The 27,996-nt window shown below is 35.8% G+C and overlaps 1 pseudogene; it reads right to left on the bottom strand.

Moving 5' to 3' along the window:
- Positions 1-36: 36 nt before the first annotated feature.
- On the bottom strand, positions 37-24,131 carry LOC113118290 (leucine-rich repeat and IQ domain-containing protein 1-like; annotated as a pseudogene).
- Between the last annotated feature and the right edge of the window lie 3,865 nt (positions 24,132-27,996).

Below are 27,996 nucleotides of genomic sequence, written 5' to 3'. Positions count from 1 at the left end.
TAGTCATATAGTGTAACCTAGTTTTATGCCTACAGTATTTAATGTATATTTATGTGTATATAATTCAACAAGACAAATACCACAGCAGTCAGCCAGTGTCTCTTAAGTACGAGACCTATGGGCCGTCTGCCCAAACATGATGCCAAAACTCCCAGTAATAAGGCATCCCTTTAAAATATTTTACCATTTCTATAGCCATAAAAATGCCAGAATGTTCTTTTCCAATGACTGTTTTGAACACTCAGCTTTTTGAAATCCAAAGTAAAACACACAAACAAAGATATCCTTATCTGACACTAACACTAAAGAAAACACTTTTAACTCTGATGTATGCATTTCTTTTTACTTATTTTTCTGCCACTTTTTATGAGATTATACCATAGGTGTTTGAGTCAGAACTGTGTGTATAGCAAATCATTTATTGACAGTGATCTTTGATATATTGCTTTCATTAAATGTGTATTGTCTTATTTTTAGCTTTAAGAACAACACAAATTCCCAGTATAAAGAAAGAAAAAAAAAACCTCTAAAGTAAATTAAAACAGGAACGAGCTGGTTTCTATTGCCTGTCATTGTCTGCATATTAAGCATGTCATTTGTAAATGGTTTCCACCAAGTCCATGGCTCGCAGTGCTCATGTTAAATGGAGTGATACTTGAAAGCAATACATATCCTGTGACTGCCTGCAGATATTTGGGCTAGATCTCATCCATTGCTTCTAATTCATTTGCAGGAGAGGAAGCTGGATTTTAGTAAAAACAGCAGCTGCAAAGAATTTCAGCGGAGATCAAATGGGCATTGTAAGTCTTGTTAAGGGCTTACATCAACAAGACATCCATCACACTCTAAATATATACATGGACGCAAATACGAAGGGCGAAAACAAAAGAACAAACAGAATCAATATTATCTCAGTGCAACAAACACAAGCTGATGTAGTTATCTTTTTACTTGTTCAATTTGGCTCTCTTCTTTCCTCCACTCCAGCCTCCACTGTATAGTACTGAGTTGTCCCCAAACGAGATGCTTTCATTTCGGATCAGAGCTGAATTGACTCTTGTAGGTGATGGCACTTCTGTTTCTGTGGCGACAAAGGTAACTTTATAAATAAATAAAAATACCTTCAATAATGCTAATACACCTGATAAGACTTTGACTGACATTTATGGAGTTTCCAACAAACACAGTTCTTTCAAATACATAAAACAAAGCAAGCTTTTTTCTCTAGCTGATGCGTTCCACGTGTAGAACCCATGGCTGCGCTCGGCAAGAAGTCATATGTGGTAAAATGAAACAGCAAGGAAAACTTCATCGATTCGGGAGGCTACCGTGCACCACTTATCTTCCTGCACATAACTCTAAAACACAATATGTTTTTAGAATTAAAAAATGATCCATTATTTTTATTTCAAAGATTCAAAGCCAAGTAACTCTTCTGATCCCTGGTTCTTAAGAAATTTAACACATTTTACAAATGTAGTAATTGTTTAGCTAACACACATTTTAGTTTTTACAACATTTGTCTTCATTTGTTCCTTGCCTTTGCCGATTCAAGTTGAAAAAAGCAGACATCTGCTCTTGATGGATATTAATCGCACTTCAAACCCTGGACATTTACATTCAAAGAGACACATGTTGTTGCCCGTGTTCTGTGGGCTGATATTTAATAAAATGGCCACACATTCACTTAACCGCTGTGACCAAACAAATTGTTTTCAGCCATTTTGCTTCCGTTACCTTTGAAAGAGGGCAAAAAATGAGGCACCAGGAGATTTCCTCTACACATAATGAAAACGTTTATGGCTTCCTAAACTGCTCTTTATGGCTCGGCCCCAGTAAGTAGAGGGTATCTTGTTGCATTAAACCTAAGAAGTATTTATAGAGTCCTTACTGTAATTGAACATCGTACTAAGCATGTCAACTTTGTGCTCATGACCTAATGACTCACGATGATTTAATTCAAATGACAAGAGGCCTATGAGGAGCTGGGAAAATTTGTTTTATGTTAGCTGATAAACAGATTAATTCACGACGGGAATAAAGCGTTCTTTTCAGAAAATGAGTAGTGATATTTGCATGTAAACTGTAAAGTGAATTATCTAGAAGTAAATCTTTTCAGTTCTCTTTGATCTGTAGAATCAGCCCTCTCTCCAATAAATCGCCTATAAATACCTCTATGTGAAAGGCTTGATTGAGTTTGTCATTCAGACAGCCAGTCAGTCATTCAGTCAGTCAGGCTGTCAGCAGCCTCGTGGATTTCATTTTCAAATCATCATCAGAATCCAATTTAGCTTCATTAGGACAGACAGTGAAAAGCCTTCACAGTGCGTCATGACTGTGTTAAAAGCGCTGAGACCTGCTTGTGTCCGTCAGTGGTATCTTTGTCAGGGTGAGTCCTGAGTGGTATAGTGTGTGTGACAGAGCTCGCACTTAATCAGTGAGCTGTCAAGAGGTCTCTCGCTGTCCGTTTCCTGCTGAAAGAGAGATCCCCCACCCCCGTCCCCTCACTGACCCCGGCATCTGTCTGCAAAGATGACACACGCAGACATAGGCAATTATACACATACACATTCTCAAAAATGCTTGAATTAACCAGAAGTATCCAAGAAAAATGTTTATCATGCATTCACTTTTTAATAAGGTGGAACAAAATTACAACTCTGCATTAATATATATATATATATATATATATATATATATATATATATATATATATATATATAAATAACAAAAGTGCTTGTTGATGTAGCTTTCGACTATTTGAAATCGGATTTGTGTGAGGTTGTAATGGGTTATCAAGTGAGCCAGATGATGTGTACAGTCATGTCAGTTTCCATCATGTGCTTCACGTCACACCCACTGCACTTTGTGCGCAGTATTTGATTTGGCACCTGACCCATATGATTTAACTTCACATCATTGTGTGAAGTCTGCAGTGTTTTAAAATTCCACCTTAATTAATCCCATCCCTTAACATTTCAGAAATTATTACCGGGATAAATCATACGGAGATGATACTCTGAGTAGAACCCAAAAGCTGGCGCCAAAAAAGAGATATAGAAACAAAAAAATGTATCCAATGGTGTGCTGTGTGTATTCATAACAGAAGTGGAGAAGGGAGTTTTGACTGCTTTCAAAAAACATGCTCTTTTGCTTGTGTGGTATTATCAACAGTGCAGGAACAGATGTTTCTAATGTTAATGGGCCGTTTGCATACTTTATAACTTGTATTTAAATGGCAAAATATGGTCAAATGTTTGGAATTATTAAGATTTTTTTTATGTTAGTGAGAAAAGCCCCTTGTGCTAACCAAGGCTGCATTTATTTAATAAAAAATACAGTAAAAACAGTAATGTTGTGAAATATACTGTATTATTTAATTTAAAAACAATTTAGAATTTTCAGCTTCCATTACTCCATTCTTCAGTATCAAATTATTCTTCAGAAATCATTCAACATTAAAATAAATAATTATTCCAAACTATAAGAATGGTAGTATATAGAAGAAAATAGAACACACGAACATTTTACTCAACTTACTTACATTTTAACAATTTACACTCCTGTAAACAAATATTTACAGGGCTGAAAAGAGCAGCAATTGTTAGTAATTTCTAAAAGTATTTACTTTAAATTTAAATTCAAAATTAATTAGCACAGAATCCAACAGTACTTGTAAAAAAGTGAACAGTGGCATGTTAATGTGCAGATTTTAGTATAATAAATGATCAAAAATAATAGCTCTTACCACAAGCTGCACCCTCCCACCAGTAAGAATATCCTGGCCAATATCAGGGAGGAAATGATCCCTAAAAAGTCACTTTGAATAGATTACCTCTAACACAATTTACACCACAGCACATTCACAACATGTGAGACCACTATAACTGATCACCATTGTGAACTGTTAATAACTTATCTTCCATCTGTGTATATTTTTCAGAAGAATATAGTTCAGAGTAGTGTGTCTCACCGTCCCGTGCCTGCGGAGTCTGTGTCGGGTTGAACTGCTTGTGTGTGGAGCCACTGGTAAGTTCTCTCCTTAAGATTGTTTTTCCTCTGCTTTCGGTAATTTGTGAACCTCATTCACTGCTTGGTGAACTGCATTTGACATGAAACAAGAAGAAAAGCATCCAAAACCATTTTTTCTTCTGACATATCCATTTAAATATTTACAGAAATAAACATGTTGAAAGGGGTTGTTTGCCAGACAACTCCTGATAAGTTAATCAAAAAAGAAGTAGTTTTGTGATAAATAAAAAGCAGAAGAAACAAGTCTGCGTGGTGGATAGCAAATGCAAACGACAGTTGTTATGGGAAATTCTGTGCTGTATATTTATGCCTTCTGAGCGAGAAAAAAGAAAAAAAACTAAATGAAGTATGTAGGAAGTAGGGAGATTTATGGACAGTATCAATACCTGTCACCAAAAAAGCCCTAATTCAAAATAAACATGTTCTTGTTACAAACTAACATGAATTGATAACGACTTCTGACAGCCAAGTGCTGGAACTAATGAGCCATTTATTTAAGTAATTTTCATGGTTTTGCCAAAAAAGTAAAGCGCAGACAAGGTTTATGGGTTACAGTTGTCATGGGTTAATTGAAAATCCACTAAAAATGTCAAGTGATTAACTCCTCCCTAAGGGCTGAACAAGAAAACGGAAAAATAGCAATCTACATTTATTCCTGATGAAAAGTCCACAAGTTAAACAATTATTCAGCATTAACAGTATGTTTGCACTTTGAACAGACATGATTTTGAAGCTTTTTCATACACTTTAGCAAATGCAATAAACAAATAAAAAGAATAGATTTAATACAACTATTTGGACACTTAAGTATGAACACATAAAATGTATGAATTATATTGCATTCTATAACAAAATATACAACCAAGAGGACACTGAAAACACATAATGTCGTTTAGTCATTTTTTAACCAACTGGCCCTACAGTCATTTTTATTTGAACAGGGTGCTTCTGCTAATTTTCTTTAAAATAAATGGAAACTAGTTTGATGTTGTCAAATGCAATAATATTCATATACATTAAAGTGAGACTGTGTCGAACTACCATTGGGGCCACTGTATGTAAAATAAGTATTAGAATAAGAATAGAATAACATTATTTATATTAATAGTTAATTTATAGCATATATAGCACTTGATAGATTTAATACAATTTGATGTCAACAATCATAAAACTGTTAGCTGAGTTCATAAAAAGTGTGCATTGAAAGGTTCATGGTTCAATAAGTATTACTATTTGCTGAAAAGTTGCAAGAAAAACAGGGTCGAAGTTGTGTGTTATGCAGCAAACACACAGATTTAAGGGAAGGACCTCTAGAGTTAACCACAGATGTTATATGATAGAAACTCATGCAGCATCCAGTAGCTGTCAAACCAGCTTCCCCCCCATCTATCCCACCCTCAGGACATTGGGGGGCCAGGAGTCACGGCTGTTAGAAGGGCTCTTAAGTACATTAGGCTGTGTGGTGCTGCTATGGCAGTGACAGGAGTTAGAGAATCAGCTCTTTCACGAACGAGGGTCAGGATGACAGAACCAAACTGCTGGGGGTGAGTGGCTCAAAGTGATTTCCTTAAGGATACTGTGCAGGTATTTTCAGAAATCCTGCTCTTCCTTGATATGGATACTAGGCAATAACACAAAGTCAATCCTGATAAAACCAAGATAACAACTGCCCTCTCCTATAAAAGAAGTATTTAAAATATAGATTATATTTTGATGCATATATATATATATATATATATATATATATATATATATATATATATATATATATATATATATATATATATATATATCTCGCATCTCATGTTATGTCTATAAAAAATGCTTCCACAGACTTTCCAACTATTTTTGGGTCTGACTTACTAAACTGGAATTTGGCGTCCAAAATGCCTAAATTGTTTCATTGCAATGAAGTCACTCCATGCACACACGCATAGGCTATGCACAAGATGTGCATGTGGGGGATTCTTGAGTGTGTGTGTGTGTGTTTGTGTGACTATGAGACATACCCATGGGGCTTTGATTGTTTGGGAGTTCTCCGAGCAGACTCAAAGAGGGAGGTCAGGTCTTTTATCGTGAGGTTCTGTCTCCCACTTTCCTTTACCCTGGGTCAAACCTTCACCTCCAGAGAGCAGACCACAGGCGGTCAACCAGCGGTCAACACACACACACGAACACACGCTACAGAAAGGTTCGTATGTATGCATGAAGTTTGTCAATAACATCAATCTGAAGCAATCAAAAAGTGCACCGAAATGGAAGAAATCTGATAAATCTTTGCGAAATGGAGGCAATCTTATAAATCTTAATATGAGATTTTGAGAAACAAATCCGTAGTTGCACTGGTGCAGAAAAGCAAAAAAAACAACGTTCATCTGAACTTTCTAAATTTAAGAATTGATGTTTTCCTTTAATACAGTGGAAAAAAGGGAATTAGTAATTTGTTTAGAAAATCTTTTTAATTTAAGTACTGATGTTTTAAAAATCATCTGATTATTTTATTTTCTTTTACTAAAGTGCACAAACATACACACACAAACAGAATAATTAGGAATGGAAGGAAATCTGATAAATCTTAATGTGAGATTTTGAGAACCTGTTTTATTTGAACTTTTTACATTTAAGAACTGATCATTAAAATGATCTCTGATAACGTTAATTTCTTATTACTTAAGTGCATAAAAACACACAAAAAAATAGAATAATTAGTAATTTGTTGAAGATATTGAAACAATCCGATAAATCTTAATGTGAGATTTTGAGAACCTATAAATCCTTGGTTGCACTGGTGCAGAAATTCAAATAACATAAAATCTGAATATTTTATTTGACTAAAGTGAAAAACACACCAATAATAATTAGTCATTTTTAAGGTGATTGCCGATATATATATATATATATATATATATATATATATATATATATATATATATATATATATATATATATATATATATATATATATATGACCTTAGTAAGACATTGCATTTCAGTTAATCTCTTTCAACTGATCTAAAGTATTATTTTCCACAAAATCTCACTCTCTTCTGTGATTTCCATGCAAAGGAATCCACTCAAACCAAAAGCATCATCTACTTGAGAAGTGATACAGTGCCAAGCCCAGCAGATACAGGAGACTGGAAATAAATGACACATGGTGCAAATCAAACACAGGAGAGCAGCGAAAACTTGCAGGTTAATGCAAAGCAACTTTACTGCATTTGACAAAAAAAATAAAAAAGTGTCAAATGATTGCATTTCTTACTATTAAAGATGCTTAAACCAAAATAAGCAGGGCATGGTGAAACTGTGTGTCCTGGCTTTGGGGTTGGGTAAGGCTACCTGCTCTTCCCCTATGCTGACCTGCGGAAGGCACCAACCCCATTAAGGACGGCCCCAAGCCTCAGGCTACAGGCTGGCCGCCGCTCCCCTGCTCTCCCCCAGCAGGGGCTTACATTTCAGCCGAGCGCTCCAAGCCCCCTTCTGGAGGTGATTAGCCCCCTGAAGCCGTGACAGATTCTTTCCGAGATATCCGCCTCACTTGTGTTTATTTTATCTGAGCTCTCTTTTGTGGATGTGCTGGACATGAAGTAACCCACTTGAAAATGGGTATCAGCTTACATACGCCACGGGACTGGCGGAGGAGTCGGAACAACAACAAAAAAAAGTAAAGAAAGAAAGCAATAGTTTGCATGTATAGAGTATATATTTTCATTTATTTGCCCTGCTCTTTAACGTGACCCTTCATCTATGCCTTATCTCTTACGCTCGACCCTGCCTCGGTAGCATTGTGCTGAAAGCCAACCCCCCTCGGGTGGCACTAGGGCTGCAGACGGCGCTCTCTCTCTCTCTCAGTCTGGAACCCCTAAGTGCCCTACCTCCTCTGTACTTAACTCAATTTCACACTTCAGGTCCGCTACAAAGTCTCCTGAAATACAATCATCTTGTTTATTCTCCACCATCCCAAACAACCTAATAGCTAGCTATTTACGATCCCATCATGTGCATTCAATTTAATCGGGTGATGTGTATGTTTTCGTGTATTACACGCAAGGTAGATCCAAGCGTGTCCCAAATGACTGGATGGATCCAGCCCGTGGGGAATAATGAAAATGGATCAGTTCTCTTAGAATTCAGGAAATTATGCAAACTCCATCAATTGTTGACTTGTATATTATATAACAACTTATTTCCTATAACTAATCAATTGATTTATATGGAGAATCACTTTTATTTATACAAGGAATAAATGTATTTGAATGGTGAATCATTTGATTAGTACTGGGTACTATTCAACTGATTCAAATGGTGAATTCTTTTATTCAAATAGTGAAAACTAGATCCATATGGTGAATAAATTGACTCATATAGTGCCGAAAAAATGATTCATATTTCGAAAGTGAATAATGATTCAACTGATTCATATAGTGAATCAATTCATTCATTTAAATATTAGTTGTGTCCCAACATCCCACACTTAAATAAGTAGTTCATTTGGGTGTTTAAAGTAAAAAGACATTTGTTGGAATTTTCTGTGTGGATACACTGATCATGGAATTTATCCTACAAAATGGCATCTGATATTATGTAAACTGAGAAACATATTCTTTTAATTTATATAGTGACTCATTTGAATAGTAAATCAATTGATTCATAGAGTACAGAGATTCAGTTGTTTCATATTGTAGCAACAACAGATTTATAGGTGAATAAACTAGTTTGTATAGCAATTTAACTTATTCATATAGTAACTCAATTAATTCATACAAATATATATTTTAGATGTATATAGTAATTTGTTTGATTTGTGGTGCATATATGCATGAATTAAAGTTGTCCTTGAAAGTAGGACGTGTTCGCCTTTTAGTTTTTGTGGAAACATACTAGTTACCGTAGCTACTGAACAGGGCCAGAAGTGGATTTGGGTCTAGAACACATAACGCAGACAGGAACACAGTCACAAATGAGCTCATAAGAACGCAGGATTCATCGAGCAGACAACCGCAAACAGAGAACTGACAGAAACCAAAGCTTCATTTTCCATTACGAGACCAAAGGACCAGTGGAGCAGTGGCTCTGAGAGTTTGACACAGGCCCTCATTTCATGGGGCCATGATTGGATTTGTGGCATTAGAGTCACGCACTCCTGACCTTGATCAAAGCCAGCTTCAGGCCAACCCTGGAGGATCCAGACCAGGGCCAGCACTACCTTGTCTGGGATTCTTCTCAGACTCACGCCCCATTGAACTTACGAGCACTGATGTTTTCCTAGCTCCTAGTAATGAAGCTGGTTCTGGGCCCTTGGACCTCAAAGCACGATGGAATATATGTAAGAATGTTTGCAGACAGGCCAATCGAACATGACAAGGCATGGAGAAGGGTGGAGCTGGTTGATGTTATGGCAGATTAAGCTTCTCATGGAATCACAAGCTCCATGCTAGTGTGGCATGACTGTTTACCAAAGACGAAGAGAGGGAAAAATTAAAAAAAAAAAAATTGGCATTGTTTCATTAAATGGATAGTTCACCCAAAAAAATAAAACATTGTACACTATTAAGTACACGTATGTGTGTATATATATATATATATATATATATATATATATATATATATATATATATATATGATTATGTATTATAATTATAATGTATTATATTAAGAAATTAATTTTCTTAGAAGTGTCTTTGTGTCAGTACAGATTGATAGCAGCCTTTTTAGAGGTAATGCTTTTAACATGACTAAATATTATATTAGTATTATCCACTGTATCTTTACATGCTAATACAATATATTGTATCACAGACAGTGGTTCTTAGCCTTTTTGACTCCAAGACCTCCACTGTTCACAACAATATTCAAAGGCCTTTTCCAGTTGTTTGTGATTTCCTGGATAAGGATTAAAGATAACAGCTGTTGAGGGAGTGAAAAAAAAATCTATTTTATTAAAATGTTTTAGGTGATTCTAATGCTTGTTTTTTTTGTGTGTTTTGAATCATTTAAGTCATCTTGAGGCCCCCTAAGAAGTTTGCTGAGGCCCCTAGTGGGCCCTGGCCCCCTGATAGAGATGCACTGATCTAGGACCCAATAAATGGTCTATTGATTTAAAAGTTGAATGATTTTAAGTATAACTCATAAGATGGATAAATTGATATATGTGACCCTGGACCACAAAACAAGTCTTAAGTGTCCATTTTTGGAAATTGAGATTTATACATTACATAAAAGCTGAATAAATAAGCTTTGCATTGATGTATGGTTTATTAGGATCGGAAAATGTTTGGCCGAGATACAACTATTTGAAAATCTGGAATCTGAGGGTGCAAAAAAAATCAAAATACTGAGAAGATCGCCTTTGAAGTTGTCCAAATGAAGTTCTTAGCAATGCATATTACTGATCAAAAATGTATAATATATTTACTAAATTTACTAAATATCTTCATGGAACATGATCTTTACTTGATATACTAATGATTTTTGGCATAAAAGAAGATGGGTTTTTTTTTTTGGCTATTGCTAAAAATATACCCCAGCGACTTAGGACTGATTTTGTGGTCCAGGGTCACATATAAATATGCTAACCGAATAACCTCTTTTGCTTCTTACCTTTCATTTTGTCGGCTCTCTTCAGCATGAGAAGGGCAGTGGACTCATTAGTGATTCCCCTGAAACAGAAGTTAACAAGAGTAACTACACTGGTCTAAAAACAGTTTTTTTTATGTGGAATTTATGATTTATCATTATCATTATGGAAAAATGATTTCCTAATAAATTTGATTAAAATTGTGGAACCAAAGTGAAAGGACTAAGAAACATGAAGACAGTAAAATAAAAAAATAGCATAAGTATGCAGTTTCTAATACAAAGACGTGCTTTTTTTTTTTTTAAAGATAAATAATATTCATGCTGCCTGGTTGTAGAACATCAAAGTGCATTCAACAATCTCTACATTTCCACAGCAGCAGCTGCATCACATCACAGTGCCGCTACCGTGATAGAAATGGCCAGCTCTCCCTAAAGAAAAGAAACCGCAGGAGAAAAAGCACCGGGCTGAAAAATGACATCTGCTGACGAGAAGGAAGTTTGAGGCAGCCTAGAAAGTAATTGTGTTTTTGGAGGCAATAAATTCGGCACTTAATCACCCAGAGAGACTCTGATTGTCCTGGCCCACAGACAGAAGGAGGGTCCGTAGGGCTGTTACCTTTGGCAATGGCAGCTGTTCTGAAAATGGCATCATCTTGGCCGGTAAGGCTTTGGAATCCAAGGTTATCCAGGCTTTCTCCACTGCTTTCTATTCACAACAGGACACAAACAAAACCCAAGAGCTGAACACGGACTGCACCATTCCAAAATGCCATGTGATGTGATTCTACAGCTGATTAAGTGCATCTTGATGTTTTCATTATTCCTTCAAAGCAAGTAGCAGATCACATTAAGCTAAAAGCACTGAACTGGTTTCCTGTGTGTGACAAACACTTGAGAATGTATCCACTTCAAAACAGATTTTTTTTCCCCCCGAAGTCGTGACATGCAGAAATTGGAGAGCCAACACATGAAAACCTCCAGAATTGTTTGATGTAGACCAATAATACAGATCAATTTAACATGACATCGTAATACACTATAATGAATCGCCTAATAAGCTACACAGATGAGCTCACTTAGCGTAATGTGTAGGTTAAGCCAATGTTAAGTTGAGTAAACGTGATGCAAATGGGCAGAAAATAGCAGGTGACATAAGACAAAGAAACAACGTTTTCCTTCCCCTCTTTCCCGCTCATTGACTGCTCTTTTTCAATACCTAATCACAGCTGACAGCCGACCGCCTCACGGTTCTGAGCGCTAGTTTAAGGACTGTCAGCACAACGGCCCAGGCTATCTGTCTACCGACTTCACCGTAATGGCAGGAACACCAAGCATCTGCTCATACCTCATCAAAAATGAATTCGTCCATGTCCACCTCTTCTAAGTCCTCATCGCTTTCTGTGATCTGAGCAGCAGCTAGAGCACAGGCCAGCTTTTTCCGCAGAAAGCAGCCCCTCCATGCAGCCCACAGGGGCAACACACACAGCCATGAATCACATGCAAGCATAAATATTGTGTGTTATCCCATTAGGAAGATAAAACATGTTAACCTCTGTTTAATTGCCCCATGGTCTGCAGTTTGAACTTTCGGTGACTTTGGCTTTATAAGACAATTGTAACACCGGGATGCCTTTAAATCTGCGTATTCCCCGTGGGGAAAAAAAGACTTAACGGATCAGAACCCTAGCGCTCCCACTCCAGCGACACGTTGGAATCTGATTAATCATTTTTTTTCTTTCGGTTCGAGTCCTTGGAGACTCATTAAACACATAGAGAGAGAGAAAATATCCCTTAGAAGTTACATGTGAAAGAAATAGCCTGTTTTCAAAAGCACTAACGTTACCTGATGACTAAAAACAAGCCCTTGGCAGTAATAGGTGTAATGAAGATGATTTAATTTTATTCAAGTTATTTATTGCATTCATAAAAGGAGGCATGGAAAATACATTTTCAGAGATATATCAAACAATCCTTGATCAAAACCAAAGTGAACAGAGGATTAGTTTTTTTGTGAAAGGAGCAAAAAAATGAGTCTCACCTGAATAACAACAGCAGCACGTTCTCTCTCAGGCCCCCCAATGCAGGTATCTTCCACCTTATCAAAATGTGATTTTGTGTTAGTTTTTTCAATTAAGCCTGGGAGGCCCTCACGTCTCTGCAATACGCATCTCCTCCGCCAACATCGCTGGATCGCCACAGCTGCCGCTCTGAGTGATAGCAGAGAATACAATTTTATCTGATGACTCACAAAAGTCATGAGAGACTAAATGAATGTCACTGAACTCATGCCTTGGATGATTCATCTGCGTTAAAACATCTGGAGAGAGACCCAGCAGGGGTGTAATGTCCACCGAATGATTTAGAGATGAGCTTTATTTCGATTACCTTTAGCTAAAATTAAATGTACCTTCAAATCATGGGAGATGTTTACTACATACAGAAATTAAATGTAAAAGTAAAAATATTTTGTGTGTGCATGCAGTCAGCAGATCGTAGCTCAAGGTCAGCTTGAGAAAATTGAGTCTTTTTGTGTTTCTGCCAAATCTGCTGTATCCCGGAGACACATCTCAAGTCTTTTTGTGATAAAGATGCTTCAGAATAAGTACATGAACTACTGTTAGCAGCTGCTGCCAGTGTAGAATCCTCTGTAAAACAGCTTTTGATATATTCATGGGCATAACACTGGTCCACTGCCATTCTGAGCAGGTCTGCTTGGTGGCCAATTGCAAGAAGCTGGGCGTCATCTTGTGAGGGTGCAGAACTGTGCAAAAAAATGCAGACAAAAAGCACAACATTTCAGATATTAGGAGCGGGAGCCATTCACATAGAAAGCATTTTTGCATTCCACTTCACTGCTTATAAACTTTCTATATAAACATGTGCTGGACAGACATGTTTGGCCATCGTTCTTACATAGACTTGTGTCTTTTGCAGCGTCTTGCACGTGACACTCCATTAAAAAAAGGTGCCGTTCAAGTTAAAAGAACTTGTTTTAAAAACATTTTCTTTTTCATTCTGTGGCATTTTTTTAAATGTAAAATTGCAAGTTTGAAAGGCTCATTAGAATCTTGGTAACACCTTACCTAAAGGTCTCATTAGTTAACATTAGTTAATGCATTAATAACAATAAGCAATATATTTGTTAAAGTATTTCTTAATCTTAACGTCAATTGATAAAAGTACTGTTCTTTAGTAGTTCATGTTAACTCCGTTCCATTAAATATAAAAAAAAGTTAATGATTTTAATAATTTCAAATTAACATTTAGCATATGCTTGATGAATTATATTTCAATGTTAGATCATGTTTACTAATGCAGTTAACTAATTTTAACAAATGGAACCTTATTGTAAAGTCTTATTGATGAGGATTTAAACTAGCCTTTACCACAGAAATCAGAACATTTCCTGCGAGATGTGTAACTGGCTTATAATGAAGTTTTTCAAGAAGTCTCTACAAAGGTGTCTCAATCCCATTCTAATTATTCTATTAGCCGTGGCTAGTTCAGCCCTCCTGCCCGTGACCCTTGAGCCTGTCTTTGCTGTCAACATCAGAAACCAGCTCTGTCACTATAGAGTCCCTGCTATTCTAATCCTCTGACACGGTTAAAGGGGCATTTGCAGCCCTCCAGCATACACTTTGTCCAGAATAGAGTCATAAAAAGAGCCTTGCAAGAGTCAAATGCAATGTACATTTGTTCTGGAAAACAAAACTACTGTCGAAACATGTTGAAATTCAGTACAAGGACAAAGATGTATAACAAAATTGCTAATTTGATTACCTCATTAAAACAAATTAATGTCAAATTGCATATACAGTCATCAACGAACATTCCGAAAGCCAAACATTATTACAAGCTATAAAAATCAAGCCAAGGCAAATAAATACAATCCTAGACGTTACACAGTTTCCCTACTTACTGACATCTGAAATTACCTCCGAGAAAAACCGGGAAAGATTTTCTTTTTTAAGATATTTTGAAAAACGTTTGCAGCTTTTGCAGTAACACAACATCATTTATGATTCAGTGGCATAGATTACATTTTATTGCTGTGGTATTGGTTTACCATTGTATGACGGTCAGACGGCAGTCTTCACCTTGCCAAAGCTGGGGACTGACACTGGGTCAGGTCAGATGTTAAACGGCTGCAGTGGTCCCGACGGGTGTGCAAAAGACCCTTTGTGCAAAATGTGCTGCGGAAGGGTTAGGGGGTATCTCTAAAGTCCTCTAAGCCATAAGAGACCTCGGTTTGAACCACAGGACACACAGACTTCTGCCAATCATGTTTCATGAAACATGGCAAGTGTTCTGGTGTATTTGCTGGTGGTCTGCAGCAGCATCTGAGGGGTCTTTTGTATCGAAAGAATTGGATATATAATTTGTATTTTTTTTTATATTCAGCATGAACAGGCTCAAAGAACTTATTATACATTTCTACATACCACAAAATGTGAAAATAATTAAACTCTCAGTCATACCACATATAAAAGATAAGTAATTTTATACATAAACAAATTTATTATAATAAATAATTACAATTAAATCTTTATATTTTTAAGGCCTGGATTTTCAGATTTTCTGCAAAGATCCTCTGCATAAATTATGATTTGTTTTTAATTTACCTACTATTAAAGTGATTAATAATTAAAATTAAATTAAAATTAAATTTATGCATTCAGCAGACGCTTTTATCCAAAGCGACTTACAGTGCATTCAGGCTATACATTTTTACCTATCATGTGTTCCCAGGAAATCGAACCCCCAACCTTGCTTGATATCTCAGTGCTCTACCAATTGAGCTACAGGAACTATAATTTTAATTATTAAACTATAAACTAAATATCACATGCATTTTGCATAATATACTACATTATTTACATTTTCAGCAATTGGGTCTTTATTAATACTTTTGAAAATACTTTTAAAAAAATCTGAAACTGCTAGTCTACCTGATCTCCATCTTTTGCTGCTGGAGAAGTGAATCTTGTCACTCTTGTTGTGCTTGACAGAGGGCCTGGAAACGCCACTGCTGTTCTGGACATTTATGGGGCACTGCAGCAGCAGCAGTCTGCTCATTATTCAACTTAATCAAGCCAGGCACTGTCTCCAAAAGCAAGGACCTGAGGGAAAACAGGCATTTACAAGATTTACCTGATGAAAATGTAATGTGAAATGACCACACATTGTGCTCAAAGCTCTTGGAAATTATTGATTTAATTGTTAGTGACTGTTTTATTTTATAAAGTAAAAAAAAAAAAGCTATAACAAAGTTTTAAAGCAAAGGTATACAAAAGCAAAAAAGGGATTACATTTTTTTTTGGGTTTATTTATAAAAAAGATTCTAGATTAAATATAAAGACACAAAAAATAATAATAATTATAATTTAAATAGCTTCTTTTGCAAAACAATTAGCTGTTCAGAATAATATGTAAGGTCCATTGCAATCATAAAAAAGTAACGGGTAAACTTTAGTTCCAGCCCCTCCCTCTCTCTGTCTCCATGGGCTATCTATTGGAGAATATTTATACTGAGCAGATGAAATCACTTATGAAACGGGGAGAAGACATTTAATGAGTTTGACATTCTGGACCCAGGAGAATCAACAGAGCGCCTGTGCATTGACTAAGAGGTTTAGTCGGAGCCTGCCTTTCTCAATGATGACACTCGGCTTGGATTAGAAGTGAAAAAGGGTTTGCTGGCCTCATTTCAGAGATGTGACAGCCACTCAAGTGAGCCTGTGTTATTGTTGTTTTAGATCTGTGTATTAATTTGCAAAATCATATGAGAAAACACAGGTGTAGCCTAGTCTTTGCTGAACCCTGCTGAGAGAAGTACAACTGAAGAACCAATGAGTGTTAATGACTGTTATATTCAGTAACAATTAAATTGCTCAATGTTTATTGCAGTCACTAATTAGAATTTTTTTTTTTTATCATTTATTATTATTTTTACATAAATTGTAGCTTTTTTATCTCTTTGTATTTATTATCATAATGAATACTTTTACATGTGTAAAATATTTTAAAAAATATAAAACCTTTTTACACAATTTTCTTTGTTATTGTTTACTTTAAAGACAGTATTTGTTCAAAAATAGTTTTTCAGTTGTGGTATATTAATACTCAGTTAATTGTAAAAAAAAAATACACTTGGATAGGAAATATAATTAAGTGTTGGGAAATTCTATCCAAGTTGATATTAACATAAAAGAGGATCAAAGAGGTCATTTCTAAAAGCCAAAACTGGAGGCATGGTCATGTGACACACTTTTGCCCATGTTGTGTCCGGCAGCCAGGCTCCTATTGCTACAAAAAAAAAAAGAACTGACTCCATTCATTACTCATGAAAACTTCCCTGTAAACAAAAGAAACTTACAGAAGTTTGAATAATCTAGCTAAAGTCTCCTCTCCCAGACTCTGAACACTCGTGCGCTGTGTATTTCTCTGAAATATCCTTCGGTTCTTTAATTTAGGCTGTGTTATCACTGGACAGGGATGAAAGGACCAGAGGAGAGTGAGAAAAACACTGGGTCTAATTCCGTTGTTGGCATTGAGGGTTAGACAAAGTTCAGCGGAATTCTGAGCCAGACTCGAGTGAACTTCCTATCCGTCATTACAGAATAAAACAGATGTACAGAAACAGATATATTTTACCTAAAATCTTCTTTTTGAAAGCCACATGCAAAATGTGGAAAATAAAGTTTAAAAAATTACTATTAAAATAAACAGCTAAAAATATCACAAGTCAATTTAGTAAGACATTTTTGTCAGAAAAACGAATGTGTTGCCAACATTAAACTTTTTAGGCCTTCTAAACTATAAACTCATGACAGTCAAGAAATCTCTTTGGTATGTATGATGTTATTTTTTCCATGTTGGCTGAATGGACTGGATTAATTCTTGAGAAATTAATTCCAACATGGGTTTGTATTTTCCTGATATTCCTATTCTTTCTCTCTCACATTTTTTCTAGCACATAAGAACATACAATTTGCAAATTAAAAAAACCCACTTAACTGCTGGCACTTTAGGAGCACATTTGCTTAAAAAATATTTCCCCACTGAGCAAATATTTTCAGAATTACGAGCACTTAAATCCACATGTGTACAGATGTCACTGGGTAATCCAATAGCGGACACAGATACAATGGCCGGTGCAGTGATATGGGCCGGAAGCTCAGCGGTAAAAAGGAATGTTTATTCTACTTTAAACGCCTGGTGCACTTCCAGCCAATGTCCCCATTCACATTAGTTTCACATTCTCGGACAATTATGAAATGCTTTGTGACTTTTGCTGGAATGCACACATGACAGCTTCTGCCCAATCCAAAATAAAGCTCTCCATTATAAAAGGAGGAACCTAATTTCCTTTATATACTAATATTCACTCTCAACAACAAAAATACTCCGGAATTTAACTTCGTGCCAGTAAGAAACTGAAAAATGAACTTAACTGTCAATGTAAAAGGTACTTAACTGGGTCCTTGGGTCACACCTACCTCCAGTTGCTTTCCAGCTGTAGTGGGTTACCAGTCAGGTTAAATTTTTGAAGGCTGGTGCATTTCTGGAGATTCAGACACATGTTCTGTAAATCTAAAAGGGAGTCAGAACAGAGATTCTTAGAGAAACGTTGCAATTTACTCTGCAAATTAGGTCTCAAGTTCCATCGTTACCAATGGAGTTCAATGGAACCAAAGTCCCTTTGAGGCAAATCGTGTCACTCTGCGGCCATCTTTGAAACGACTCTCGGGCATACGGTACAAGCGCAGATCCTATAACTTTGTATGGAGAAACATTACATTCTCCCAAACTGTTCACTAAGCTTAAGATTAAATTTCATATTTGAAATCACCAATTAAAACTGACAACAACTGTGTCATAAATGTAGTTTATTTTGCTCAAATAACTTTATAAAAAGCTTATTTTTTCAGGCTAGATTAGCCAGTGTGCATGCGCAGTCCTAAGCGCTCATCTCAGAATGCTGACTGTTTCTGTAGCAACCAGGACGCTTCTAAGGGCAGCTGCAATGATGCGCTTATTTTACTGGTTAGCGATTGGCTCTTTCATTCAGAAGGCGGGGGGCTTCCTGCGATTAAGCAGCCATATTGAGCGTAGCATTTTCCCCCATTCAATACTATACGACTGGCCCGTCTTGCATATATTGTTGTCTTTGATGGAACTAATGACCATAGTTATCTAAATGCTTTTGGGAAACGCACCCCTGGTCTTAATTGAAGATACTCAAATACTATGAGTTGCTATTCAGATCCCCGCAGATATGTTTATGTGCATTCGGGCCCTTTTTGCAAATAGCCTTTGAGTCTTAATATTAACGTTATGTTGTATAAATAACGAAGCATATTCTATATAAAATTATGAGTTGAATCCCACTGATTAAAAACTTGCTATCAAATGCATCAATCTACTGGTCATGTTCAGCGCCCGCAGCTCAAAACAGAATGCAGAACATTAACTGGCAAACGTTTTAGGCTAACGTTAGAATAAGAACACTATTGTAGAAAAAAAAAAATTTGTTAATTGTTATGGTTTCGCCGAAGTTAAGTGTTAGCAATCTGTTCATCAAAACATACAACATTATTTACCCCATATATATCTGCATGGTGTTTGTTACACATTTTCCCTGTGTGTTAACATCAGTAATTATGTTAGTCGAATATCTCACTTGACTCATGTTAATGTATTTTGCCCCACCCCAAACATATGATTCAACTATCCGTCGAATATCGGCAAGATTCGAAAATTCCGATTCGACTATGAAAATACTAATAAACACAAAGACTGTTATTGTCGATGGTACTTTAAGGAACAGTACAATAATTCATTATTAATAAGTCATTATTGACTCATGTCATTCATGCCAGTTAAAATTTGATTGTTTATATTTTTTCAGTGGACCACAAAGATTTAATTTTGAAAAATATTTATGATTCTATTTATGAAAATGACATGCAGAATCTATACAGCTCTATTTCATATAAAAACAATATAAAGTGTCTATTTGACTTACACTAGTCATCTTCTGAGGTCATCTGAAGTTTAATAATAGTTATGTGTAATGAAAAGGAAAAAAAAATACATAACAGCATATAGGTAATACAGGGGAGTAAATGATTTTTTTATTTTGGGGTGAACTATCCCTTTAAGGATGAATGATATGAGATATGGATATATGAGAACAGAAGTCTTTTTTTAAAGAACTGTTTGTTTGTCACAATGATCATCCATCCATATTCAAGAATAAAGACCCTTTCAAGCAGCCGAAAACAAAAGATGCATGGTCAAGTTGACCCACCCTACTTCATAAGCTCACCTGACAGACAGTTGTGACTGGCATCCTCAGAGACACCAGGTCCAAGAGTGGAATTAAATGAGTTACACTGAGGGGAAAGTGAACCCTCATTTGAAACAATAAAATATCTTAGCACTGTATAATTGTAGGTTTTTATATTACATTTTACTTAAGAACTTACTGTATTTAAACAAAGTCTTAAGACTTCTGTGCTTTAGTAGAATTAAACTGTAAGACAGTGTTAAGTTCACAAAACGAATAGGAAGAGACTCAAAACACTGTGAGCTGCTAGCCTAGAAAACACCTGCAGTACGATGCCCTAGGTAGGCAGCTCACTAGGTTTTGAGAGACAGCTATTCTGCATTGAGGCCTACCTTTTATGGGACATAGAGAAGTTCTGGAGCAAAGGCAGCCAATAGGATTCCAGATCATCAACAGAGGATAGAAGATTGTCATCCAAGTACAGGTCCCTCAGAAGAACTTGGTTCTGCGGGACAGGCCCGGAAATAAAAGCAACAACAATTCCTTCTTGACCAGATGATCACACAGGAAGTCATTCTTTCTGTTCCAACCATGAATGTCCCATGAGCTGAAATGGGTGGAAACTCATGGCTCATCATGAACATGACTAATATCTAAACGATAAGCAAAACAGATAATGATAATTCAATTAAAGTGATGGCAGCCCAGGATTGCAGTCTAACCGATGAGGATTTTTTTTTTTTTTTTTTTTGGTATCATGTAATGAGCACAGTCAAGTTACACATTTTCTGGACACTGGGATAGGAAATATGTTCCTAAATAAATTTTTAAAAGTGGTGAAAAGTCTATGATTTCAGTCGGGCTAATTAGAATAAGAACATAAACCGTTCTCAAATACCAAAGTAATGGAAAATTGTGATTATTGAGTGATATTGAGATCACTGCTGAAGACATGATAAGTCATGATCTCATCTTTCAACTTGTTGTTAAGCAGAGCACAATTCTTCAAACCCTCAACATGGCTTAGATGGTTGTACGAACAGTCCAGATGGAGAAAGGTAAACATTTCGTTCAAACCTCCTGTGCTGAGCAGCTGGTTATGGCCCAATGATAATCGCAGAAGCATTTTCAGGGGTCCTAAACCACCTAAGAAAGCAAAGATATATAATTTAGTCAATGCTGGTGTAGACGGAGTGAATGAGGATAATTCTAGACCATGGTGACAATATCTAATACCAGCCAAAGGATAATCTAATATAAAAAGGCAGCAGTGGCAGGACATCATCTTACACTGACAGCAAATACCTTTAAACTGCATTTATCCTTTTCTTTATGATACATTTATTCATATTTATTCAATATGAGGCCATTTTCTTAGAAATGAGACACATCTAGACATATTTTAAGAGCAGAGTGAGGGCAAAAGGCCATTCGAAGACACCAAACTGGAACAATGGTGCCCTCTTCTGGATAATGACAATGTTGAGCATTAGATACTAATTCTGTCACACGGGAGATCCAGATATCTTCAACTGACCAACTATCAGCATCTCTTTCTTGAGTCCTACCAATGCAAAATACATAAAAGTTAATGAACACTTCTAATGAAGATACTCACTTATGTGAGAGATGTTGTTGTGTGAGAGCTGAAGAATTTGCAGGTTTTCAGCTCCATCAAGACCAGGAATGTTCATTAGTTGGTTCCTGCCTAGAAAGAAAAACCTGAAGGTTGGCCAAACCTCTACAATCAACAAATTATTTATATTTTAAATAAATACTGCTCTTTAAACCTTCTATTTATCAAAAAATTCTCAAGCACAAAATCAGTGTATAAGAAGGATTTCTGAAGAATCATGTGACACAGAAGACTGGAATAATGGCTTCTATAAAAATTAAACTTTCCCCTAACAGTTATTTCATTTGTAATAATATAAGTGTAATAATTTTATAATATTTGAATCAAATACAGTAAATGCAACCTTGGTGAGTATAAAAGTTTAAAAATAAATAATTAATCTGAACTTTTTAATGGTAGTGTAACTGTATATCAAGCATAATGGATCATTTGACAAGGAAGTTTGAAAATAATGCAGACTGCACTGGATAGTTTGTTTCTTATTTGTACATGAATAAATTTGATCTAAGCACACTGGTTCAATACATCCAAAGAAGTGAGGCCGCAGCGTCTTACGGTCAAAGCCTGCAGATTGTTACATTCGGACGGTGTGGACAGGCTACATCCTGGTAGGTCTTCCAGCATCACTGTCATAACCTGATTTTATACAAGACAATTACAATAAAGCCAGCATTAACATGTCATAGACATAAAATGGGCTTTCAAGTTTAATTTCTACCTGTTTGAAAGAGCTCCAAGCTACTGTTTTGGGAATAGTGTCCACAGACGGGGGGTAAGCTGGGTATTCTTCTTTTTCTTGGGCATCTTTTTTTGAACTGGATGATTCTTGGCTTTATGGTTTATGGTCCTCAAGCTCAACAGCTGTAGTATTTTGAAGCCCCCTTGTGTCCATCTCTGGTGCTGCATCTCTCCATCTTCTCCCTCTGAGCGTGCTCTTCTTCCTCAGTCCTGTTTCTATTCTGTTCTCTCTCCTTCTTCAACTTCTCCCATTCCTTCTTCTCTTCCTCTTTCTTTTTCCTACGCTCTGCTTTGCTCCTAATGTTCCTCTGAGAGCAGCTTGAATCTTTGTTGCTGCTGTGCAATGAAGTTTCTGGATTCTCATTGTCCTCCCTTCCTGAACCTCCTCAAAAGCCTGTTTTTCCTCGTAACGTTTGAAATTAACCAAAAAATATTGACTGAAACACTTACTTCAGTAGATATTTGTGAGGTGGTATATAGTATAAGGTTATAAAAGAATAAGGTTAAAATCGAATAACGTTTTTTATTATAATAATTTTACTTAGATACACATTATTTACACAAATATACAGTACACATTGGGGAAAAAATGGTGTAGAATTTACTTTACTGGTGTAGGGTAACAAATTTCACTCTGCTAGTAAACTAATTACTGACTCAAGATTGAAATAGTATTTTTTAGTAAACTGTTCTCCAATAAATTTTGTTTTATTTTAAACTTTGAAAAAATATTCCTCACATTATACGTTCAACAAATTATATAATTTTTATATGTTCTATTTTTTTTTACATAATACACCAACTCATATATCATATAACTGAATTAAAGGTTAAAATTTTCAAAGTTAAAAAGGTTAAAATAATAAAAGGACAAAACACAGATACTTCTCCCTTCCTCTGTTATGACTCAGATGGTATAACAATCCCATTTCCATTTAACCACAAACAAATAACCATGACTCATGACTCACTTGCTCTTTCCACTTTATGGGGTCGTCTATGAAATCTGAAGCTGGCTCATTAGTAGGATTATCATTTGTGATGAAAGTGAGACAGGTTCTGGCTTGAGAAGTCTATAAGTAAACATAACGGGAGAAAATATACAATGCCCCCAATAAACAATTTAGATCATTTTAATTAAGACTTTCAATCAGTTTTATTTTTTTAAATGCCTTCTTACCCTTCTCTTCAACATGTTCAAAGATTAATTGTTCAAAGGCATTCTCTCACTTTCTTGAAGCTTCAGCATATGTGAATACAGAGTCATCTTCTTCATGCAGCTTTTCTGAAAACAGAAGTGATAGTGCTGCACTGACAAGTACGTTATTAAGTAAACATTCATATTTTTGGATGGACTACTTGAATTATCAGTTTATGTTATTATAATTTCAAAAAAAGTGGGATATATATAATATTCAGTTTAAATAATGTTGCAACTGTACAAAAAAAAAGCTTTTTATAATAAAGTGGTCTGAAAAACAAATGTTGAAAAGTAGGCTGAACTGTAAAAAAAAAAAAAAAAGTAGATGCGAAATTAATACTTAATGAATATAAAAGCCACTTACATCGTCTGACTCGGAATCATTTTCAGAAGGATGTAACGTTAGGTTTCATTTCATCAGCTTTTTGTGCGCGAATCTAACGTTACAGTAGAGGCGAAAATTTGCCAATGAACCAAACTATATCAACGTCATAGCAACGGTATAAAATACTAATGATTAATACAGAAAAGCGTATCATAAGTATTTATAAACACACCGTCTTTCTGACTCTGCCTTTATTTGAAGCCAAGCACCTGTTTCTCTGTTTACCTCATGTTTGTACATTCGCGCCCCCGTAGTTGCTATGAAAACAAAGTGTACAGGTTGGCGTGAGGGACAAACTTCCGAGGAAACCTTGTGCTGTGCCATATTTGCGGATGCACGTCTTTCAAATGTTTTAATCAATTTACGAGTACATTTTGATATTGATAAGTAACTAAGTAAGTAAATACATGTACAGAACCAAATGGAAAATTGTAAAAAAAAAAAAAAATAATAATAATAATAAAATGTTACATACAGATTTTAACAACTGTTTTTACTGAAGCACATTTGTTTGAGTTATTAACTGGGCAGTTATTTCCAGCAAAGATTATTTTTTAAATCAAGTCAAGTCTGCTTTATTGCCAATTCTTCCAGGTACAGTACATACACACAGATAATTGAAATTGCGTTACTCTCAGACACTTGGTACATACAGATGACACTAAAAGTAGAAAATTAAATACAGATAATAAAATATAAAGTACAAATATACAAATAGGTCATGTAAAAAAAAGAAAGATAAGTAAAGCAGCACAAGGCACATGGCAGATAGAGTATATTTGTCTCCCCCTAGTGGCAACATAATTAAAAGCATAGTGGCGTGGCGCTTTAGTACACACAAATTGAAACAAGACCAGTCATTAAAAAGAAAAATAGTATTTTGTGGTTAACAACTATTAGGCACAAACTTATTTCAAAGGGAGGCTGAGATTAATCATTTGATGAACTAGCAGAATCATTTCTCATCTCTCTACAACAGAGTAAGTATTTTGTCATTTATTTCAGGACTAGACTAATGTTGATGTTTTGTAGTTTTATTGATAATGTCTACTGAGTTTGACCAGCTTCTCACTTAAATAAGTCGTGACAAATTGTGTTTTTATTTACATTATTCATTTGGTGTGCAGTCTTTTTTTTATTAAAAGCATTCAACTACATATTTTATTCCCTGAATATGGGACCAATTTTGATCATCAGTTCCTCTGAGTGCCTGCTGGAGTCTGCTTTTGCAGTCAAATCAACTGTCCGTGTTTCATCAGATCCTGAAGAAGCATTCACCAAGTTCAATTGCTCAAAAAGGCCCCATCAGCAAGCCTTGTCCGCTTCAATTAGCGAAGAGTGGCATCGACCCCTTTGTTAGTGGGCAAGGTGTACGGAGCTTTTGTCTGAGAGCATGGAACCCAGACAGAGACTAGACAGTCAGTGGCTGCAGATTTACACTGCAGATTAGGGCAGTCAAAGCCTGCTCAGCTCTGAACAGAGCTCAAGTTTGGATAGTGTCCCTGTGTTTATACTGTGCAGGGTTTTCTGTTACTGGTCTGTTGCTCTTCAAACTGATTGTTTCCATTCATTCTTTCAGAGTGGGTGAGAGGGAGAGAAAGAACTTGTTGAATAAAAGGCAGCTTCGGATCTGGGCCGCTATCTGTGATCGTGGATTCCTCCTTATGGGCTACTATTATAAACCACATAAAATTACTGGTGAAGAATTAGCCGTAGCATTATTGATTTCAACTACATATATATATTTTGTTAACCAAACTAGTCCTTATTTCTAGGTTTGCACAGGTGTCCCTTTTTAACCCTGTCACTGCAATTGCCATATTCCATTTCATATGTGAATGTGCCAGTTTTCAAAGTCAAACCTACTGATATAAAATCTTTTCTTTTCTGTTGTAACTCTGTATTTCCTTCCAGTTTCTTTCTCAACCCTCAGATTATTCCATAACTAAATTAAACCCAAAGTAACCAGCCAATTTTCCTGAGAAAGAAGACTTTAGGACCACCCTGAAATTAATCCCCTCATTGTCAAACATCTCCAAGAGCTTGTGAAGGCACCACTGTCCACTCCAACTGTCCCACAATAATTCCATTATCTTGGAACATGGACAGTTAAGATACGACTAAAACTATTGGACAGATGGAGATAAAAAAATTTAGATAGAAATAAAAAAAGGTGGGGAAAGTGTATTATCGATCTATTTTTATCAGCTAAGGTAACTACATGGGTGGGTTTCAGCAATGCTTTGTGATGTCAGACTATATTAAATACTGGTTCACTCAAGGATCTTGTGAAAAGCCTCCTGTTCTTTTGAATGCTGGACACTCATTCAGTCCAAGACTCTTTTAAATATATTTTTAAGATTGATATTTAAAAATCTAGAACTGAATACTTTAAATTATCACGATGATTAAACTATTCAACTCAAAATATTGTATTTTGATTGCACCACAAGTAAGCCAACAACTTTACCATCTGTTATTGATGGGGAAAAAAATAGAGCAAAACTTGTGACAGCAGCAAAGCATCGTGTTACCTAATTCATGGTGTAGTTAAGCACATTAACTATTTAACAGTTAGATAGAACAACTTGCCATCTGTGACTGATTGGTGTGTGTTTTTTTATCATCACATGCTGGAAACATTCTCAAAATAATGCCCTTCACAAAAGAGCTTGATTCCGATGCAGTGATATTTATTTCAATATTTTAGATTTAGTTGTAGTCCATTGAGATCTCTGTAGCATAGTACGCTTTATGTTTCATCTAATGATGTCATGGATTAAACCTTATCATTAATGGAAACTGCTCCTGTGCCTCATTGCAATGTGCTGAGTCCCGGGAACATCTGACATTATGATCACCCCCAGCTATCAGCAGAGGATAGTCACATGTCACAAACAGCCATTAGCCTACTGGGAACAACAAAGCCCTTTATTACTAAAAATTATAATTATGTTTTCCAATTAGCATAAACTATAGACTATCAGAGTCATTTTCCAGAACTTGCACACTCATTGTTCCTCAATAGTGGGAGTGACTAAAAACCTTTTAAAAATGCACAGTTTTCTGCAAGCACTTGCTCCACAACCTGTGAACACATGTTCTTACAAGTTCAATTAAACCAATTTTAGGAACAAGCTCTTAAATTAAAAAAAGGGCATTTCCCACAAGAAAAACTATGAAGGCTGCTAATTATATTAACAAGTAATTTAAGTCATGGCAATTTATTTAATTTATAAAGTAAGTGTTACTGTTATAGCGCACCCTTTTGCTAAACAGCATCAAACTTTGCATGCTTCCACAAGTTCTTGCTTAAAATAAGTATACAGAATGAGTTTTATGGGAATTTTTACAATTTTATTAATTTGAATTAATTAGTTTTACTTCAAATAGTGCATGCATTCATTGGTCAACATAGGAGCCATGTTGATCTTAAACTTGTTTTTGACTTCTAGATAGTCTCTCAGCTAGATTTATTGAGCTCAGGTACAATCCTAGGATTAGTCTGCAGAATGTGTTTTCAAAAATTAAAAATTTATGACTGGAAATAAATTAGAACATGCATACAAAAAGTATTTGTGCCGCTTCATAAAATTCAGACTGAACCACTGATGGCAGATGGACTATTCTGACGATGTCTTTCATACTTTTCTGGTCATTGATAGTGCAATTTATTTACTTGGCAGTCGATGGGACGGTCACAATCCTCCCGGTTTTCATCCAAAGTATCTTACATTGCGTTCCGAAGACGAACAATGCTTTTACAGGTTTGGACATGGGGGTAATTAATGACAACATTTTCATTTTGGGGAGTATCCCTTTAAGTCATTTTGTTTTCTTTATAGCCACCAATAGTTTAATTTACCCATATTTATTTCCTGAATAGGGGCGCGCATTTCAGACCTTTATTCCAAATGTTAAATGTATACAATTTATAGTTTTAAAGCCTATATCCAGTTTTAAGACAAAACAAAAGGCATAATGAGATTCCAGACAAAACTGCACCTAGCACATCGTTACTGGACTCACATAAGCCCGTGTCATTATCTGAGATTTTAGCCATTATTGTAAAGCTGATGTAAGATTTCCAAGCATGAGGTTACAATACCGGTACACCCCTAAAAACCAGC

Source organism: Carassius auratus, chromosome 18 (assembly GCF_003368295.1).
Source record: "Carassius auratus strain Wakin chromosome 18, ASM336829v1, whole genome shotgun sequence".
Taxonomy (NCBI): Eukaryota; Metazoa; Chordata; class Actinopteri; order Cypriniformes; family Cyprinidae; genus Carassius; species Carassius auratus.
The sequence above is the reverse complement of the archived record's forward strand: the minus strand, read 5'-3'. Positions and strand labels throughout refer to the sequence as shown.